Genomic DNA, 11,825 nt, shown 5'->3' with positions numbered 1-11,825 from the left:
CGTAGGCTTTTCACCAGAGATTTACCTATGTTCGACACGATGGTTCTTGTTGTATTGGTCCCCGTCAGCGTCAGATCAAATATGAGCAGGTAGGGCAATAACCAGTTACTAATCCTGCCTTTATACAGCAATGCAGCACAGGTACCCGAATATCATAACCCCTTACTTGCTTTTTTTGTACATAGGCTTCCATCTTTTGATATTTCACTACCTTTTATCTCGAACCCAAACCGGTCAATAAAGGAGGGGTTGAAAACCCACAACTTTTGAATATAATTTTCACTACCCGCAAAAGTAGTGAAAATCATGCCCGCCTAGTCCTCTAGGTTAATTTCGGCAAACACATAGCGATAAATCTTGTTAATGATATGAAAAATGTAGAAGTTGGGGGTATCGGGGTTATATCGTATGAAGGTGCATCCCAAGACTTGCTTAATATGTTTTTGTCTCCTTACCTCGTAGCCTATATCCCTATCATCATGTCCAATTTCATCACATTCGATAGCCAATCTGTACCTCAGGAAGTACAGGTCGATCTTATATCCATCAATATGATGCTGCGTCACCATATCTTCACCGTCAAAAGCGGTGCGGATGTTACAAAGGGTGCCTTCCTTCTTGCATCAAAGCTTTATGTTTTGGATTTCCATACCACAACGCCTCGCAATTTTAATGGCATCCAAGCTTTTGCATCGAACCAGGGTTTCCGTGACGACTTCGGCGGAAATAAATATATCATGCCTATTTTTCCCTCTTTCTAGCATACCTAATCGGGACGAGGATGATTGAGAAAGTTTATCCCTACGTTGTCCTTTAATATCTCTGTATGATGTTTTAATCCTTACAATACCCAAAAGTCTACTAAGATAAGCTCTTTTGAACCATGGGGTCTCACAATCGTCGTATATGATTTCTACGTGTGGGGCAAGCACCATAACAATCTTTTGAGATGACATCTTTTTTCGTCATCTCAAAAGGTAGATCGTTTGTATGGTCATTCAAGAAACTTCCAGGTTATGGGATGTTCCAATCTTACGTACAAGTAAGCGTGTTTTGATTTTTTCAATTCGGCCTTAATATCCGACCAATCGGGGATCAAGTTCGTCTCCTCATCTATCATTTTCATATCTGATCGTTCGTTCGGATACCATAAAAACAAGGCTTTCTTCTGCCTCCTCAAATTCTTGGGCAGGGCAGTATACAACTGCGTGAGTAGCCATAACCTGTGCTTGCGATGCCTACCCGAAATGGCCAATTCAAGCAAGGGCTGCCTTTTTTTATCGAGGTTTTCGTCGGATATCATGTCATCAACCACGAAAAGACTCTCCTTCTCTGCCAGCAATGAGGATAGTTTTGATATCCATTCGAAAGGTTGGTCCTTGGGGTCTATCAGGAACACATAGCTATCCTTCCAAAGTGATGGCCTCTCCAAATAGGTGGCATTCCACCGTAGGGTAGGGCAAAGTATCACTATATTGTGATAGTGTCCCCTATACTCATGCTCAACAGGTTTAAAACACGTTGCATCTTACCGCAAGACGTCGGACCTGTAAATATTGCCGTATGCGGAACTCTTACGACATCCATTTACTAATAGTTGCTCCACTTTCGATCATGTATCCTGGGGTACAGGGTTGCATAGCCTGTACATACTAACACACCCCCATGACTCTTTTCCAGGGACCCTCGACAGGCATGGCAGAGCTTTGTCCCTAGAGCCTTGTATCTGAATCGTACCTTGTTATTGACATGTCTCTCATAATTTTCCCAGGTATACCCCTCATTAAACTGGGCTTAAATATGATCCTGCAGGATGATTATTAACTCATATATGGGTTGCATGTAAATGCGACGTTTGGCGTGGCCTTTTAAAATTCTCCCGAGATCAAGGCATTTGATGCATGTTTTTGTAAGTTGCCCTTTACCCTTTGCCTTAAACTGGTTCAATGGTACGGATTTTGAGCACTGCTTGGCCTCTTCCATATTTTCTATATCTCTCTTGGAGATATAAATTTCACTAGGCGGTCTATTTTTGAGCAATTAACGATTTTTTGTACCACCCTGCTTGATCGCGTAATCGTCGATCAAGCAGGGTGGTACAAAATGTAACCAGCTAGTTTCAAGCCGTCTGCCATATCTATCTTGGCACCGGGCCTGGAAACCCCCAAGGCCTTCTTTCCGCCCATGGCGATTAGTATCGTGTATAAGACGGGTCTGACGGACTCCCATAGGGCATCAATAATCAAGGTTTCTTTTGGTCCCATGTTTTCATCATGTTTGCTTGTTGCCATTTATTAGATGTCATTTTTAGCAAAAATTCATTGGATGCTGGGGGTGGGCTGGGTTTTGCCATGCTGAGGCTCCGGATTAGCCACCGGCTTGTTGGGTTCAATCCGACCCCTGCCAAATTTATACCAAATCCAGACGCCTATTGCCAATATGGCCAAAGTCCCGACCCCATAGATGTAGACTTTGTCCATCGACCGTACGGTGCTGGTCCCAGAAGAGGCTTTGACTGCGGGGTCTACAGCACCCTCTTGTTGCTTCATTTCTTCCTTCCTCTTCTTCATCAATGCCGCCAACTTGTGTCCCTGCGCAACCCTTCCGAGATGCTTTGATGGCTTTGTAATGACTCTTTCTTCTTGTTTATCCTCTTCATTCATTTTTTTATTATAGTGCCGTCTCCTCCGTCGTATCCGCCTCTTCCTCCGCGTTCTCCTTCTTCTTGCTCATATGCCTGGCCGTGTGGGACAGGACCAGGAGCGGTGCAAGACATCTGGCGATGGTGCAGTACACCAGGATCCCGACATCTGTCATAGAGTCTCGGATTATAGGGTCTTCTTCGATATCCTTTCTCAGTTCCTCGACACTGTCAATATCCACAAAGTTACCAATCATGCTAGCATACAGATTGACCACGTGAGTAGACAGTGCTCTAGCTGTTTTCTCCCCATTTTCCTGAAGCTCGCGTTAAAGGTACTCGTTATGAATCTTGTTGATGGCCTTGTCAGGGGCTTTGTCAATACAACCCTCTGTGCATTTTTTGGGCAGAAGGTGCCCTTTGGCTTTGCGTAGGGCCTCGTTTAGGACCTGACGCTAATTGGGCGGAGGTTTCACATGTTCATATTCTGCAGAGGCATTGTCGAATACTTGTGCAATATTGGATGACATCTTTATTATACGACGATATCTGAGGAAGCAAAACGCGATCAGGGCATAGGGTAGGAGTATGGCTATATACAAATATGCCTCTATTTTATTTCCCTATAGCCCCTGCCAAGCGTTGTAATTTTATCTTTTTGTACAATCCGTTTATCATCCACCCTGTTGAGTGCCATCTTGTTTACCTCTTGCGTTTAAACCTTATGGCCCTTGTTTTGAATAAGCACCTGGCTCCTGTAGATATCTATGCCCTTTTCCACACAGGCCTCGTTCAGGCATTGCCGATAGTCATCGAAGCTGATGCATTTTTCGGTCACGCACCTCTTCACACCCTTTGCTTTGCGAACACCGTCTTCTTTAAGCTTATAAAAGTCCTTCTCGAACTCGTTCCTTGCGTTTGTTCTCAGCCTTGTGTTGTGATCGATATAGCCCGCCCGCCAGCCATGCCTTCTGGTTGAACCTGATGACCCTATGCACATTCTTGAGCTGAAGGCCATGGTTTATAGCCTCGTAAAAGGCTCTTATATGTACCACATATTAACACTTGTTTTCTAAATTAGGTATCGTTTCTCAACCTTGTGGACCGTCCTGCGTTTGAACAGGAACGGAAGCTCATTATGTTTCTCATGTAGTTCTTCGGGGTAATCGATATCTACCTCTAATATGTACTCATGCTTGTTGTCCTCAACAAGCTTTCTGATGAACTGCCTTTCAGTGAATGCCTCGACATTAGATACCCATTTAAAACCGTCCGTGTGCAGGTCTTGACGCTTCGCCCAGCCATATAGGTTGTTGGCATACCTCCTCTTATACCCTTCTCGAACATGAGGAGCATGTCGGGATCGGTGAAAAGCTCTAATTTGATACCTGTAAATTTCAGGGCTGCCTTCCTGGCTAAGCCGGGTGCGGAGTAGAAGTGTGCGGGATCAAGCTCAAGTTGTCCAGGCAGACGCCTTGAAATGTCTCGAAGACGTCGGCCAATAGCAGGACGTCTATGGTCAGGTAGATAACTTGAATTGCCATCACTATAGTATAGCCATTTTTAGCCACTGTTAGCATCGTAATCTTGACTGCAGAGTGGTCCTTACAATAGCCATAGTGCTTATTTCTTGATTCAATTGTCGGAAAAGCCTGGAGGCAGTTCAGGCAAAAGTGCATTTTTGCAGTATTTTTAGAGGTCTCAATACCCAGGGGCCGTGAGAGACTTTTGATGGCTGTATAGTGGTTCTTCTTGCCATCAGTGATTTCCAGTAGATTCACCTGCTTGCCACTCCCGTTATGCGCCGATCGACGTAGGATATTGATCCTCTTTCTATCTATATAGAGGACGTTCACTGCAATCTCCTTGTTATTATCCTCGAACTTTGATATATCCTTGATACTTGTAGGGAACTCTATGCCCTCCCAATTATATTGGCCCACGTATGGTCTCATCTGAGATATTCTACTTGGGTTCTTCCCTATCTCCTCATGATCTAGACCAGCGATGATGCCCCATTTGAAACACTCCTCGTCTTCATTCAATGTGTTAATAATGGCCTTCTTGGAGGCTATCCACTTAGGTGCTTCTATATACGATGCGTCCCTCGTTAGCCTCAATTTGTGGAAGTCTACGTCGAGGTGTAGAATTTGGGATATTGTAAAGCCACTCCGGGGTAGTGCCGGGTTATCCACGTCTGTTTTGATTTGGGAAAACATCCTTTCCAGCACGTCATCTACGTCATTACCCTGGAATGCCGGAGCTATGTTGCTATGGAAGACTTTCTTCACCTTAATGCACTCCCCATCATCATTGGCCTTCTCCGGGTTCGTCTTTTTCTTCTTCCACATTATCCATAGTGACAGCTGTATCTTTACCGACCCCATATCTTCTACCTGCCCCTCAACCAAGGTTTTTACGTTTGGCCGCACCATCCCGATATACCCGTCAACATCGGCACCTCCTTTACCGTGAATTCTCCCGCATCTTAGTGTCAACAATCGATCTATTTTTAGATATTTCCTGTTTCTCATCCATAGCCTCCGTCGTTGGTAGTATGATTACCGACCTTACGGGCTTTCATTGTCCGGCCCTTCTGGGTGGCCTCTGTGGTACATCCTCCGATGTTGGTGTAACTGAAAGCCTTTTAGGTGGCCTCCAGGCGTATTGTGGTACGTCCTCCAATAGGGCAACCAATTCAGCCTTACGTAGTCTATAATACCCTTTAAGTCCACGGGTTTTTTAAATATCACGTAATTGTTTGACAGTGTATGAATCCATTCTCTTTATTGTATAGAATTTTAACATTGTCGGAAGATTTTATTTTGCTCAAAACTAACACGGTTATTTCCCTCAGGAAATTTCCTCTGTATTTATGTTGATTTGTTAGAAAATTTATTTGTTAGAAAATATTGGACCTCTTATTCTACCTATCACTACATTAAATATTAGGGACACTGCCTTGCTATGCACTGATTAATAGGGAATAACCATGGCTAAGCGCTGCATATTAGGGACTGTGCTGTGTGCGTGCGCGTGTGCGTTTTAAGAGCTGTGCTAGAACATATATTTCTCTATCTCTCGGGGGACCGGAAAATTTAAAATTGTACCGTGTTTATTCCATCATTTTTCCTCCCAAGAATCATTACTTCACTGAACTACTGAAATGTTACAAAGAGCGAAACTGATAAACTACTCCATATACAAAATTTTCCGTTGGTATAAAAGAGTTTTTTAGTATATTTGTCGGATGTTTGATAAGACGTTATAGGCGACCAACATAAACCACAGGGGCTCTTTTACGCCTATGATAACCTTGCGGGACGGCTACATAATGGCCCTAAAAATTCATGGAATGCGCGTTTTGAATAGAAATGGCAAGTTGGACATTTGATTATAAAACAAGGTGATGGACTGTGGAGAGAGAAAAATGGTCGCCAGAAGAACGCGCAGAAAGTTTCAAAGACTACCTCTATCTACCTTGCTAACAAGTACCCATTTTACTTTTCGCTTGTCTGTCTTCTATTGAAATATCACCCACGCGTTTATGTCCAGTTATGTTCTGCATTCTGTTCGTACTTCTCTAAAGGTTTGCCGGTAATAACTCTTTGTGGCGCCCGCAGTGTGACGAAGCTTCATTTGTTTACACGAGAGAGCGCGCGTGCAATATTGATTTGTTTTCTACATATGCATTAAAAACTTACAGTTCTTGTGCACAATCCTGGTACATCTCAGTCATATATCATTTTAAAACTGTTCTTTGTTTAAGTCGTATCCGTGATCTTTTAGTTGCAGAATAATTAACCAATTTGATGCACCGCTCTCCTGGTTTGTCTTATTCTCTTTTTTTTGTCTCCTCAGACACACTTGTGTGTAGCTGTCCCAACACTTCGGTACTGTTTCGTCGACGTTAGTTCTTTTCGTCATTCACAATATGACCTCCCCTCTTCCTCACCCTCCATCCATAATAGCAGTAAAAAAGCGATTTCTGACGCATTTCTAACGCTGTTAAAAATAGTTGTACAATTTTGTATGAAGGTATATCAGTATATCATTCGTATGCTGCTTCCGGCTTAGACATTTTCATCTATCCACTTGACAACGAGTTCTTGACAGTATTCACTTCTTAAATCTTTACTTCCAATCAAAATTTATTTGTTAGAAAATATTGGACCTCTTTTTCTACCTATCACTACATTAAATATTAGGGACACTGCCTTGCTATGCACTGATTAATAGGGAATAAACATGGCTAAGCGCTGCATATTAGGGACTGTGCTGTGTGCGTGCGCGTGTGCGTTTTAAGAGCTGTGCTAGAACATATATTTCTCTATCTCTCGGGGGACCGGAAAATTTAAAATTGTACCGTGTTTATTCCATCATTTTTCCTCCCAAGAATCATTACTTCACTGAACTACTGAAATGTTACAAAGAGCGAAACTGATAAACTACTCCATATACAAAATTTTCCGTTGGTATAAAAGAGTTTTTTAGTATATTTGTCGGATGTTTGATAAGACGTTATAGGCGACCAACATAAACCACAGGGGCTCTTTTACGCCTATGATAACCTTGCGGGACGGCTACATAATGTCCCTAAAAATTCATGAAATGCGCGTTTTGAATAGAAATGGCAAGTTGGACATTTGATTATAAAACAAGGTGATGGACTGTGGAGAGAGAAAAATGGTCGCCAGAAGAACGCGCAGAAAGTTTCAAAGACTACCTCTATCTACCTTGCTAACAAGTACCCATTTTACTTTTCGCTTGTCTGTCTTCTATTGCAATATCACCCACGCGTTTATGTCCAGTTATGTTCTGCATTCTGTTCGTACTTCTCTAAAGGTTTGCCGGTAATAACTCTTTGTGGCGCCCGCAGTGTGACGAAGCTTCATTTGTTTACACGAGAGAGCGCACGTGCAATATTGATTTGTTTTCTACATATGCATTAAAAACTTACAGTTCTTGTGCACAATCCTGGTACATCTCAGTCATATATCATTTTAAAACTGTTCTTTGTTTAAGTCGTATCCGTGATCTTTTAGTTGCAGAATAATTAACCAATTTGATGCACCGCTCTCCTGGTTTGTCTTATTCTCTTTTTTTTGTCTCCTCAGACACACTTGTGTGTAGCTGTCCCAACACTTCGGTACTGTTTCGTCGACGTTAGTTCTTTTCGTCATTCACAATATGACCTCCCCTCTTCCTCACCCTCCATCCATAATAGCAGTAAAAAAGCGATTTCTGACGCATTTCTAACGTTGTTAAAAATGGTTGTACAATTTTGTATGAAGGTATATCAGTATATCATTCGTATGCTGCTTCCGGCTTAGACATTTTCATCTATCCACTTCACAACGAGTTCTTGACAGTATTCACTTCTTAAATCTTTACTTCCAATCACCACACCAAAATGACGTTCTCCGAGAATTCATATTTAGATATTAGCGCCCTAAGATCTCTGTAGCTTTCTGCTGCTGTTGCTGTTTAACAATTAACCACACTTTCTTAGTTGGGGTAACTAAAAATGATAGATGATCAACTAATTTGTTCAACCAGATTTTTTAACGCTTTACGCTTTCCAGTCGAACTAATGTTGTCCATGTTTGTGTTAATGATAACGTCCAAAATAATGTCAATATTCCCTCGATTTTAGCTTTTATCTTTCGATAAGAACAAGCTTCGCTGGAAGATGGTAAAGATTGATCTAAATACAGGGCGCTTATCAATTGATACTAGTCTACAGTCGAGAAAGGTTCCGAACGTATCGTTCTGAATGTTTTCTTGTTAAGCCTTTTTATGGCATTTACAAGAGCCGTTCTTAGGTCTGCGTTGCCTAGACCGTGGACTGAAATAAGTTACAGTTTTTTCCAACAATCAGCGTCTAACGGTCTTGAACCGCCTTATGTTATCTGCAAAGCATTCATTTATTCATTTGCTCATACCGAAAGATGTGTTTTTAAAGGGTTAGTAAGGTGTGATGAAAAACAAACGGGTTGTCGTTGCAGCTGTTGTAAAAATTACCGATGTTTTTTTCTTCACTTTGAAAGGGAGTTTAAAGAAATGTCTTGGTACATTCATACCATATTTGAATTATCTCAGAGTGATAAAATCTAGCATGCTATGCGTATTAGTCATAAAACAAAAACATACGTGCTTATGACCATACAGTTCGTATCATTTCATTGAAATAGTTGTACTAGCGTAATATTGTGAGCGGGTGGATTCTTTTAACGATGTACTTAGACTCCAATATTTTTTCACGTCATTCTTTTTTAACACACAGTACGCTCAACGACACCTGGTCAAATCTATGCTATGCAATTAAATACTTTTGCCGAAAACTAAATTAACGATGCCTTAACTTCGCAAGACAACGGTCAGCTTTAGCTTTGTGTGTCCAAAACTTAGATCTCACCTACAATAGTGGTCATGATTTTGTATTTAGAAAAGGACGCTTTACAGAATTTTCCATTACTCAAACATGAAAGTTAATTTCCTGGGCTATTAATTCGCTGACATCGATATAATTATAAGCTCAAAAAGTCCAATGAAAAATATAGTTAATAGTACGTGCAACTATTCATGTGTCAGAGCATATTAAAAGTATTACTATGAAATTTCATGCAATCCAATCAACGATCATTATTTATGTTGTGTCACATGATGTCACTACATCTTTGAGATGTGACGATTTATAATCAAAGTTCTTTAATTTTGATCTTTGTAGTTATCCTTATGTTTCGCATTGACAAAATAGTTTTATGCAATGACTCCATTTTCAAGCCTTTCTGTCTCTGTCAACAACTAAGCAAGTAAGTAAATAAGTAAGTAAGTTGATAAGTAACGGGAAGTTTAACGTCACTGAGGATTCCATGTTACATTACTACCAGAGATACGTACCAAATGGGCTGACAACACTTCATTTAAAGTGCGGCGGAGTGGGAACTCGTACCTGAAACTTATGACTACAAGTGGAATGCGCTACTACTACATCATCTCCGCAAACATGAATACAGTGGCTTGTTAAAACAGCTCTAGACGCAACACAGATGTTGTGTAATTACGAAAGTGAGACTTCTCTAATTTAGAAACAACGTCTGCCATCTTTGCTGTCGCTATCCAACGTTTAGAGAGAATCCTTGACCTAACAGCTTTTCTATCTGGTGGCTTAAGTTTCATGGATTTAATATCCCTTGGACAACATACGAAAAAGACGAAGGACTATGAAAAACTATAGTTCACTATGAGTGAACAAATTATTAAAAAAGTATAGAAATAAAAAAAGTTCTTAGATAAAACAAATATCATCTTTGATTATAATCTTTATCTAATGTTTTAAAGTGTTTTAAACGGATTAAAAATCTTGCTTAATGATCGTCAATTAGCGAGGTCAAAGTTTTGTGCCTTAAGAATTTCCGCAATCACGTAATATTTTTCATCGTCACGCACAAATGGTTGCCACTCTCTCTCTATCACCGCCTTCTTTCATGAAATTAATTAGCGCGTATTGGGTATTTTATTTTATTTCGCGTAAATTTTTATTTCGCGTAAATTTATAACACGTCAGATTTCCGGTATGCACGCACCGAAACATAGGCTTATCCGTTTTAATCAATAAATCTTTCAGAACAACATTCAGCGTCAGTTAATATCCGCGTATAATTGAGGCTTTTTATAATAAAAATGGCCTTAATGAAAATGCTGAGAATAGCAGACTATTAAGTATCTGTTAATGAGTTTTAGATATTATAATAAAAAAAGTTTATGTACGGGCACTTTATGTACGAAAACCCTATTTGAGAAAGCACTGCTTTTGATGTTATAGTCATCTATACGCTTTCTTGACAAATAAGATATTCGGCAAAATATCGCTTCAACAGCTCCTTTCACTATGTTCTTAGCAACGCCCACAAACTATTTTGCTCTTTATGTTCACTTCAACTTCCTGTTAGGAAAATCCTAAAAAACTTTGAATACTGAAATTTGTGGAATTTCTAGTTTCTGAAATGATGAGAAACTTTTTTATAAACTTATACTATTTTTTCCCAGTCAATTCTTTGTATTCAGCATAACATCTTGTGTCCAGGCGACAAAAAATGTCCTCAATGTCTCAATGTATACTGAATGAAGAGACAACAACGAACGCTTTGTTAGAAGGAAATATCAATAAGGGCGTTGGATGACAAAGCTCAATAAAAGGAATTTATTTTTCTGACAGCTTTCATTACACAGGACTGCACAGCTTGTCATAAACCACTCGAGAGCAAAACTATAACTACTTCTCTTGATTAATCTTGTTTGAGAAGCGATTATTAACTGCTTTGTTTTGCTCTGTAAAATATGTATCAAGCCTGCTTATTTACGGAGTAAACACTGGTTTTTATAAAAAGGCATTAATATATAAATTATACTATTTTAAAGAGTAATTATTTTTAATCATTTCATTTTCGCTTGCTGTTAGAAAACACCTATGCAAGAAGCATGATGAAGTCGTCAATAAAAACTTGGAAAATATTAATGATGTTGACGTTTATGACTTTCAGCGGAGTTGAAGCAACATACCGCGCGTTAAAAAACAATGTTGGAGATGCTATTCTTGTCGCCGACCAGCATCCCCCCAGTTGTCAAAAAAAATGTGATGAAAATTACGTCAGATCAAAAGCACAAGCTCGTGATATTATGGAACAATATTTAATTTTTCGCGCCAAAAGCAAATGTCTAATAAAATGCTCTGATAGGAAGCTAGGATGTTTAGAAGTGAAGAAGAACTGCATTCGATTGCATGAAGATAGCATCAATGAAGACGGAATTAAAATATTTTAAAATTATTAGACCATCTAAATGGATGAAAATCTTGCTTTTAATCAGATTATATGCTCTGGCAGTATTATAAGAACAACTTATGCTAAATAAGATCCTCCAAGATAAGATGTGGAAGGCTTTGATCTCATTACTTGCATAAAAACTCAGAATAGACTAGCTAACGACAAATTGCTCAAATAATTTACCATATGTATTATTTTAAATAATTTAATATATTATCATGAATGATTTTTTTCTTTTATTCTGTCCTAGTCTTTTTTATCTTTTATTTTCCATAAGATAAATGATATATCAACACTTTTTTCCCACAAGATACTTTGTCTATTTACCACAGCCGCCATGTTTAATTTTTCGCGCC

This window comes from Hydractinia symbiolongicarpus, chromosome 8 (genome assembly GCF_029227915.1).
Source record: "Hydractinia symbiolongicarpus strain clone_291-10 chromosome 8, HSymV2.1, whole genome shotgun sequence".
Lineage (NCBI taxonomy): Eukaryota > Metazoa > Cnidaria > Hydrozoa > Anthoathecata > Hydractiniidae > Hydractinia > Hydractinia symbiolongicarpus.
Note: the sequence above shows the minus strand (reverse complement) of the source record.